This window comes from Amblyomma mixtum, chromosome 2 (genome assembly GCF_055824585.1).
Source record: "Amblyomma mixtum isolate Tamu chromosome 2, ASM5582458v1, whole genome shotgun sequence".
Classification (NCBI taxonomy): Eukaryota; Metazoa; Arthropoda; class Arachnida; order Ixodida; family Ixodidae; genus Amblyomma; species Amblyomma mixtum.
This window is the reverse complement of record NC_143013.1, coordinates 78,457,893-78,468,424: the sequence shown is the minus strand read 5'-3', so window position 1 is coordinate 78,468,424 and position 10,532 is coordinate 78,457,893. Positions and strand designations below refer to the sequence as shown.

At 46.8% G+C, this 10,532-nt stretch overlaps 1 protein-coding gene across 1 annotated transcript in view; it reads left to right on the top strand.

The window, feature by feature from the left end:
• The first annotated feature begins 219 nt into the window (after positions 1 to 219).
• The window catches only part of LOC149359815 (uncharacterized), a 30,973-nt gene continuing 20,660 nt past the window's right edge, over positions 220 to 10,532 (top strand). The window contains exon 1 of the mRNA XM_089571923.1: positions 220 to 448. The gene's annotated coding sequence lies outside the window, so the exon portion shown is untranslated. The remainder of the gene's footprint in view (positions 449 to 10,532) is intronic.

Here is a 10,532-nt window from a genome sequence, read left to right as displayed (position 1 = left end):
TCAGCAATAGGTAAGTAGCACATGCACTTTTGTAGCCCTGCCAAGACTGGTTCGAACGAGACATGGTCACCGTGGCTTGCACCATATTATGGAGTAAATTATGCGTGTTATTGTGTAATGAACATGAAACATTTACTGTATATGGTGCAAGCCTCACACTCGCTTACGAAGCCCGAGACATGATTTTCACAGTTACCAAAATTAGTCTATATGATTGAGTGGTGCTGTTTTGATCTCGAATCGTTCTTTTCCGTCCCGTTGTGAAGTTTGCCTTGCTTTGTGCAAGGGTACGGCGAACTGGCCGGAGGTTTATGCAGTTGCTTTTTTTTACCGGGGCGTTGAACGGATATCTGTTGTGCTGCGAAGTACCCGGAGGAGTTCCGTGCTTGCCAACTCGGCGGTGCTTGTCTGGGCCAAACACTAGTGTTCAAGAGGTTTTGATAAGTCGGTAAGTGCAGAGGCGTGCGATAGTGGATGGCAGCGCACTGGGAAATGAACTTCGTGCGACAGTGAAACCTCTGATTTAGGCTCGCATTATTGGGGGGGACTTCGTTGTTCTAATTCACTAGCTACCTAAAACTTTCGCGACTACCGTAGGCTGTAAATGACGCGGGAAGCGATAGACGACCTTGAAACCGTTGCTTGTAAGGCACGGAGGAAGGTAGCAGGTTTGGTGAGGCAGCTTTGCAGACTAGTCGCAAGCTTGGGCTCTGAAAGGCCTTGCCAGCATTGCTTGTGTGTGTCTGGCACAGATAGGCTCGCCTGCTCTCTGTTTCGGTGTCGCTGTTCCTAAAGTCTGTGATGTTCCAGAACTTGCGAATGTTCGTAACTGAGGTAAGGACGCGGGGCATTAACCGTCGCTTGTGTAATTTGAAAACTGTGAAATTGAAAATTATCACGAGTGAGGCCTACACGGACGCCGATTTGAGCAAGGCAATTGTGCAGCGGAGCTGCTGATCATAAAACTGAAGAGCTTAAGCTGCCAGGCGACAACCCGCAGCTTGATTCTGGTATTAAACTAATTCCGTTGTGAGTAGAACATAGTATGCCATTGATCGGGACCGTTTTGTTGATATTGCTTTGTGGGGGAAGTACCAGCGGGTGCGGGGAAACCAGAATGAGGCAATAACTCGCGGTAAACGCGTGAATTCCGGCGTAAGTGAACTCAAGTAAGATGCATTAAATGTGGAGGGGGTCGTAGCTGTAGTGGAGGAAGTCATCGGGTTCATATAGTCCAACCTCTTTAATCCGAATATCGGGGGACCGAGAAAAGTCCGAGTTAAAGAATAGCCCTTCAAAAACCACTCTTCCCCTCCATTTTCCCAGAAAAAAAAAAAGTGCAGTATATTTTTTTCATTAACGCCTGGACAATGGCTGTCTGCTGTTGAAACTATGCGGCAAAGACTATTTTCGGGACGTAGGGGCAGAAGTGCTTCAAAAACGATTGGTTTCGTGGATTCTTTCACGCTGCGAGGAAGTAGCAATGAGGCTTATCTCAAAGCGTAGCGTGTGGAAAGGTTCTGTTGCACAAACTGCGAACAGTGCAAGGCTAGCGCGCGGTTTCAGCAACGTCTATGTACAAGGGCGCCAACAGTTTTTAAAACTACGCGCGAGTGGAGAAAAACGCCCTGGGGTGCGCTGTATAACGGATGTACAGTCTTTGTCAAAAATATGCAGCCCATGGGGTTTGCTTTCAAGCCGGATAGCGGGGCACATTCAGCACATTTGACAGTCCTTAGCTTGGGAGGGTTGAGGACTTCGAAGAGGGGCCACACTGCGGGTCTCGGAAGCAGACCCCTTAGGCTCTGTACTTTAGAAATAGACTGTACTTGTATGGATCATGATTTGCAGTTTACCGATATCCCTCAAGAGAAAAGTATACAACAGCTGTATCTTACCGGTACTCGCCTATGGGGCCTAAGTTAAGGACAACGCAGCAAGCCATGAAAAGAAAAATGGTAGGTGTAACGTTAAAAGATCGGAAGCGGGCGGAGTGGGTGAGGGAACAAACGCGGGTTAATGACATCCTAGTCGAAATCAAGAAGATTGGGCTTGGGCAGGGCATGTAATGCGAAGGCAAGGTAACCGCTGGTCCTTAAGGGTAACGGAGTTGATTCCAAGAGAAGGCAAACGTGGCAGGGAGCGGCAGAAAGTTAGGTGGGCGGATGAGATTAAGGAGTTTGCCAGGATACGGTGGCCGCAACTGGCAAAGGACAGGGTTAATTGGGGCGACATGGGAGAGGCCTTTGCCCTGCAGTGGGCTTAGGCTGATGATGATGTATGCAGCAGGGGTGTGCATGGCGTGTTTAGTTGACTGGCGCCTCGGCCGCAGGTGCTAAATTTTTGTGCCGACGCGTACTATCGCGCTCAATAAGAGTTGCAACGCGCGGTCATCGACCGGGGATCGTTCCGTGGTGTGCCTCCTCCAAACTGTCGCTCGGAATTCTGGGAGAAACTTTTTCCAGAGCGGGGGTGCTGTTGTTTCCTGGAACAGCAGTTTCTCCCAGAATTCCGAGCGACTGTTTGGAGGAGGCACACCACGGAACGAGCCCCAGTCGATGACCGCGCGTTGCAACTCATATTGAGCGCGATAGTACGTGCTCCATTGCACTTTTGAGGCACCTGTACCTTGGCGCCTCGTCTTATAGTGGCACTGAGGTATGCCCGGTGTGCTGGGCGATGAGCGGCCGATAGCCGCCGTACCTCCGCGGGAAGCCGCGATTTCGGGAAAGCGAAATCGAAACAATGAGTCTATACCACTTTTCGGCGACGGTGGCCTTCCATCGTCTTCATGCCGACCGTTGGGCGCAAGTGAAGTCCGCAGGCAGGGCTGCGTCATGCAGTTCAGGTTTAAGGAGGGTTATTGAAACGATCGCTCGCTGTTTCGATCCCACCTAGACATAAGGTACTCCACTGGAAGCAAGTCTGAATTAACCGCTGTCGGCCCAGTTGCGTCAGACCTGATCAGCGTCGGACGCCATAGACGTACAGTCTTTGTCAAAAGTTTAGAGCCCAGGGGGTTTGCTTCTAAGCCTCGCAGTGGGACTCCTGTAACATTCGTGGTAGTCCTACCCAATGGAGGAGGCAGGACTAGAAATTTTCTTACCTTGGGAAATTTAGAGCGCTGGAGATGCATTACGAACCAGACAGTGTGCTTCAGAAGCAAACCCCCTGGGCTCCAAACTTTTGACAAAAGCTGTATATGAATTTTAGTTGGGACAGCGTCGGCAGTCCGGATTTCCGATTTAAGTGGCCCTATTAATGAGGTTTTGCTGTAGAGACCGTCATCGCTTATTGTGGCCGCCAATGCGCACGCGCAGATGACGCAAAGTGCCGGCACATGGTCCGTCGCCGCCATCTGCGCATTTGCGGTAGTGACTAGACGCTGGGCTAAAAGTCACTATATTGGGTTGCCGCGTTTTTATTGGCAGAAAGACTCGCTAAAAATGGAGCTTTTAGAAGCTAGAAAAGACCAATAAATGTATCGGTGCCCCTTGATTTTTCCGCAGGGAAGCGTTATGGTGACGTCAGGAACATCCGTTACTTTGAGGGCATCCTACACAGCAGTCCACTTCCAGCTAGCCATCACACTCCATTATTTTCTGCGTTGTCATCGGCGTCGAGTTTGAATCGAGTGGTAGAGAAAAATATTTTCGACTCCCAAGTCCTCAGCAGTAACACCTTCTGCCGGACGAACGACAGTAGAGCCACAAAAAGCTAAGCAATATAATTTTACTAATATCAAAACCTGGGATGAGTTGTACTCAGCGCCGTGCACTCCCATCGCACAGCACACTGCGTCTAATGCGTTCATCGAAATTGCTATTAAAATTTCTTTACAAAGTTATTGTACTAATTTCATACACGTATCGCTGCAGCGTTGCCTTCTTTAATAGAAAACGGGCGCCGTTGTCAATTTCGTTAAACAGATTCAGCTTGATCAGCTGCAATTTCGCCACTTCTTCCGAGGGCGGCCGCTGTGCAGGTTCTAAAGCCGTGAGAACCACGAAATTCGCCTTTTCGTGTCTCTCATCGAAGGTCAAAATGGTGTGCATGATGTTTCCGTGTGTTATGTTGGTACAATTTCACTCAGTCTCCTCCTCGTCTAACTGGAAGCAAAAGGCTGAACTAGACGCAATTTCACCAGCATGGTACAGTCTACAGGATTCCCCTTGGGTAAGCTTTCTACAAAACGAGGCAACAATCTGCCTGAAGAAAACTCCTTCTGTCCTCCAGCGGACTTTGATGTGGATGATTTGAAACATCCTACCTATAGGTGCATACAGTAAGTGGCAGATGCTCTCTAAGGACGTCCTAGCCAATGGCGTCAACCGAGTTTCGCGACGCCGCGGTTAATCCGATTAAGCCTTGGTTATTTCCCATTTATCTGCCACCCCCCGCGATTTCACGCTAGCAGGTCGGAGGGAAAAGGTCAAGGAGGTAAGGGTACAGTATTCTAGAGCACTGTAGTAAGGGGGAAGAATCACTCTACGCCATTGGCTAGAGCGACTCCTTGGACGGGCATTAGCCGCTTCGTTTTTGAGTTGTATCTAGCTATAGTCGCAAACGACATCCACTTGGAATGATGGTGCCTGCATAGGGGATTTATAAAATTCTTGCTACTGTAGAGGTTTTAGTCTAGACGTCGGCGCCCACAGGTTAATTTTTGAATTTCATTTCTTTTTTTTTGCTCACATTGGTGCATACGGCTATGATTATTATTATTATTGTTAATTTTTTTTTGCAGGTTGGGGGAAAGTGCGGACGAGTCCCTTATTCTGTAGTTTTTGAGTGCCATAATTCCCTGGCTATAGCCCGCAGGGCTCAATTTTTACTGAGAAACATTTTTTGCTATATTGCCCTTGTCCGGTCCGTAGCTCGCAGGGACCGAGTGTGTAGAAAAAGCGAACTTCATCCCAACCGTTGCTTATAACTTGGAATCCAAACCTGGAGCCCGCGCTTTAGCCGGGAGAACTACATAGTGCCTGCCTGTCGTTTTGCGTCTGTACGCCTAGGCTGCGCGTAAATGGCTTTTTTTTTTTTTTTTCAGCGACTCGCGTGTCCTGTAAACTTTTGACGCCCATTGTACGGTCCGCGAACCCGAAGCGTCAGCGTTTTAGTGCGAAAACACGACTTCCCGGGGTCAAATCCAACGAAGAATATTGTGGCATCCCTGACCTTGATGGTGCTGAAAAAAAAAAAAAAATTGCCGCCATGTCGAATCTCGCTGCGGCACGAACAGATCATCTTCGTTGGCCACAGCACGAGGACACTATGTTGTCGCCTCAGCTTTTTTTTCTTTATTGCATGAAAAAATTGCCGCGAAGGAAATTCTGAATATGCTCATGCCACAAAACACCAGGCTGCGTAGTACGAGCCCGCCATAACCTCGCAAGACCTCGCCTTCCCAAACATCAAAATTGTGGGAGGCACACACAAGCATCTAGATAGGGAAACCAGCTAGGCAGCTCTTCCAGGGCAGCATATACCCCCTCACCAAAGCGCACTGCTCACGGAACAAAGATTTCGACGACCGGGATGATTCGGCGTGGTGATCCATCAAACGGCTCTTCCAGAGATTAAATAGCACCATCAACATAAATAGATCACGTGGTACAACACTGTTCATATAGCACGTCCGGCATTGGAAACAGTACCTGATGAGGCTGGTCAAGTAGCTCTTATTCAGATTGGCCTTTCAAAGCAGCTTGATAAAGTTCGTCACGATTTCTTGTTTGCGGTCTTCGAGCGTGCTGATATTGGTGACGTTTTGCTCAGGGGTTCAACATTGTGCGCTATAAGGAATCCTATACAAGGCTAACTGTTAATCAAGATATAACGATACCTATACCACTGAAATCATCTGTTCGCCAAGGTTGTCCGGTATCACCTTTGTTGTTTGCCCTATATCTTGAACCCCTTTGCCTCAGTATTATTAACAGCGCAACATTCCGTGGTTTCTCACTGGCTCAATGTGAAATTAGGATTTTAGTCTATGCTGATGATGTCGCCCTCTTTTGCTCTCACAAAAAGAGTACTTGAGGCATTAGTTTGACTGATGAATTTTGTGATGTATCAGGTGCGACTCTGAATTTAGATAAATCAGATTTAGGATTTTGGTTGGGTCATTGGGGTCCGAGGTCAAGTCATTTAGAGCCATAAGCTTGGGCTGCGGCACCCTTCAGCACCTAGTTGTTCCTCTGCACTAAATTCGCAACATTGGATCCTATTGGAATTCACAGATAATATCTGAGTCGACAAATCCAGGCCTGGAATGGTAGGGAACTGTCAGTGTTTGCTCGAGCTCAAATCTAACTTTTTTTTGTTTGCAAAACTTGCCTGTCTCCTGCATGTTCTCGATTGTGTGGGGAAGAAAGCGCAGGTGATGCACAATATCCGCTACCTTCAAAATTTCACCAGCGCTGCGACTAGGAACAAGAAACAGAGAAGGAAGACAAGGACAAGCGCTACTAACAACTGAAAGTTTATTTGAAGAACACAGATTGAAGAAGCCTATTTGAAGAAGCCTATCACATTCACAAGAACAGCGACACGTGCGTTAGCACACCATCTGTAAACTTACATGAATGTGAAATTTTGTATCTAGATTCTTAACTTTCTTTTGCGTGCTTTTTGCGGGAAGCGCAGGCGCCTTGGGTTGTCAGTTGTGTGCATATAATCTGTGTTCTTCAAATAAACTTTCAGTTGTTAGTAGCGCTTGTCCTTGTCTTCCTTCTCTGTTTCTTGTTCCTAGTCGCAGCGCTGGTGAAATTTTAAAGATGTACCAACTAGCTCAAACCACCATTTTGCTCCAGTTCGCTACCTTCGTATGGCACTCCCACCGATTGGGGTAAAAATGGTTACATTTAGAAGGGCAAGTCGAAATGTTTTGATTTAAATGTGCCCCTCGATTTTCAATATATTAGAGATGTCTAAAATTGCAAGATTTCATTACGATACTTCGTCAACACATTAAGTTGGGCTAGTTGGTAATGGCGGGTGTCCTCTTTGCGTTGTCTTGGATGCAGTGTCTGTGTTTAAAAAGAAAAAACCGCTAAGGAAATGAATCCAGTAATTCATTCAGATTAATCTTTTGTTCCACAAAGGTGTTGCACCGTAACAAAAACAGATATCAGAGTTCTGCTCGTCACAGCTCTTAGAGCATTTAAAGAAAATGAATCTAAAATAATGTTTTCTCATATACAGGGTCGTTATTCCGTAACTTAGCTTTATGTAGACCTTAGTAAACCAATTTAACACTTAAACGCACACTATGTCTGAAGATGCCAGTTTCGTTTAGCCCGCCTGAACCTAGAGAGACGATCGAAAGCTGTCTTAAGCACATGCCACACGCTCTTATATAGCGAACGGTGCATCACGTGACTTCCGGCAGTTGCGAGAGTGCCGTCGGCTCCTCATACGCAGCTGTGGCGAGGTGCAGCGAGTCACGTGATTCGATAGTTGCGAGGCGAGCGAGCGCCGTCGGCTCAACGCGCGCAGCTATTGCGAGGCGTGGCGAGTCACGTGACATGACGTCAGAGCCAACCCTCCGCTCCTCCTGGTTTGAAGGTCAAATTTCATAGCCATATGACCTTCAGCTTTGCACGGGAGGAGTACAGCTTTCGCTCTAAAAAAAAAAAATTATCTTTTTCAGAGCCTAAATAGCTACAGAAGTTGCATTTTTTAAAGTCCTGCGATTTTATAAAAAATGCGATTTCATGTAGAAAATTAAGGCTTCAAATTAAATTGAGCTTAAAGAGCCATAACAGTTCAGTTATTTTGTTTTACACGCATTAAATTTTACTCTGGGTGCCGCGCGTTCTTTTTGAAACATTTCTGGGACATTTTGCCTATACTTCTCAGCACTAGTAATACCATCGCCTCCTTTAGAGTGTACGTGGCCAGCCTGTTCGTATACCTACTTGGAAGTTCATTCAACATCATCATCAGCCTGACTACGCTCACTGCAGGGAAACGACCCCTCCCATGTCTCTTCAAGTAACCGTGATCGTTTGCCAGCTGCGGCCACCGTATCCCCGCAGACTTCTTAATCTCATCCGTCCCCCTAACTTCTGCCGACCCCTGCTACGCTTGCCTTCTCTTGGAATCCATTCCCTCACCCTTAAGGACCAGCGGTTATCTTACCTTCGCATTATATGCCCTGCCCAAGCCCATTTTTTCCTCTCGATTTCGACTATGATGTCATTAATGCATGTTTGTTCCCTCATCCATCCGCCCTCTTGCGGTCTCTTAACGTTACACCCATAATTTTCCTTTCCATAGCTCGCTGCGTTGTCCTTAACTTAAGCTCAACCCTCTTTGTTAGCCTCCACGTTTCTTCCCTGTAGAGGTGAGTATATTTTTCTCTTGAGGAATATTGGGAAACTGCCATTCATAATCTGAGAGAACCTGGTTATAGTTAGTTTTTATGGCGCAAGGGCATCTGCAGCCAAAGAACGCCATGGCACAAATTGTTTGCCTTTGCTCAAGGTGGGGTCAAAGACTCATTTTCCAAGCATTTCACCCCAGATTAAGCCGAACACCAGGCCAGGGGTAGCTTGTACCCATTGTATCACCGGTGGGTACCCGGCGGCGGTGGGTATCGAACCCCGTACCTCCCGCATTCGAGGTGGATGCTGCGCTCCACCTTATTCTTATTCTTTTAGTTATTTCCCTCTCATGATCCGGACCAGCGGCTTTGCTACTACCGGCCCTAAGTAGACGTATTCCCTTACCACTTCCAGAACCTCGCTGCCAATTGCGAACTGCTGTTCCCTTGCGAGACTGCTGGAATTGCATTATGTGTGCCCAAACACGCAATACTGTTGCCATCTCTAGAGGCCGTGCCATTCTGGCGCATATTGTCTACTCACTGAGAGTTCTTATTTGTCATATCTTTATATTTATCTTTCGACATCACGTGGCTTTCTTGCTGGCACAGCAGCCATGCACTACATTTTCTAGTCTATTTTCCTTTTCTCATCCTCTGTGTATTCAAACTCCATTGGTGAGTCCATCATTTTTGTGATGTCCACGGCCGTCTCGTGTGCGCCTCTCTATAAAATTCACGGGAAAGCTATCTGTGACCAAAGTTTGTATTGCACAGTGTTTACAAAGCCTGTTGCATATCGGCGCGCGTGGCTTTGTTCCTTCTGGTACCTCCACAAAAAGCTTGGTTTGTCAGGTAAGACCTTTTACAGTTAAACGTATTGCTTTACGCATCACGACATCGATACGGACAGAGCTCACTGTTGAGCTCTGTCCGTATCGAGTGGGAAGCACCTGCAGCACTCAGGTGGGAAGCACCTCGAATATTGGAAATGGGACGGCAAGGCAGCTCTTCGAAGTATAAATCAAGTCTTCAAGGATGTAGTGGGCAGGTGGTAGATGAAATTAGAGTTCACCGTTACGCTCTGATAAATGGACACGGCATTATTTTCCAGCCGCTGGCGGAAGTTTGTGATGATTTCTGAGACGAATTTGTCCTCGAAACTTATTAAGCAGCGCATACTACAAGGCAAGAGCGAGAGATGGTTGCAACTTGTACGAAAAAAAAAAAATAATTGCTAGGATGGTTACGAAGAGACGGAGGCAGACACAAGGAACGAATGGACAGACGAAGCGCGTGTTCGCAACCGATTTTATGTAGAAAAGAGACCTTTCACACAGAAACAAAAGCATGGTATAGAGATATGAGGTTACATCACAGACTAAAAACTAAAAAAAACAAATAACCATTCTTCCTGTATTCAACGAGATATCCAAAAGGCCGAAAGGTACAGTGCCAGCACATTTTTCTGTTCGGGGAGCTTTAATCTCAGACTACAAATTTTGTTATCTAGAGCTGACGTTGCCAGGAAACTTGGCCTTCTTGAGTTAAATATCACTTTGGCCGAGTGAGTGGTCGCTTCCGTACTCTTGACCAAACCCTTGAAGTAAATCTTACATCCGTTACGCAAAGAAAGGCTATCTCCGTTCGGGGTCGTATTTCCATATGTGACGTCAATGCGTTCGAAGTGCAATCACGCTTTCTCCATTGGTAATGAAGAAGCGTTGTTTGTCTACAAGACAGCCCACCAACCTCCGCTACCAGTATGCGCGCACCACTGCTGGAAATTTCAATTAGGTGATGCGTGAAAAATATTCGAAGACAGTTGCGTGCTCCGTTTACTTTTGTCCGCGCCTGTACAATGCAATGTCAGACACGGCGGCGTGCGAGAGCTGCGGATGTGGGGAAACCATCGAGCACGTACTGTTCGCCTATCATCAAACGTTTTGGGGTCGGCGAATTTGGCGAAGAAATTTATTTTCTTTGAATCCAGGGCTCACGGCTTGTAATGTGAAGATGCGCTTTGTAATTCACACTCTGGGGATTAAGCTAAATATATTTTGCCCAGGCCGCTTCGAATGACCTCAACAAAATCAGGTTATCTAGATTTTTTTTTTCATATTGCATCCCAGACTCTTAGTTATTGTCAAAAATGCTCACCATTGGTTTTCTACTGCAGCCTTGACTACTACATGCGAGCTCA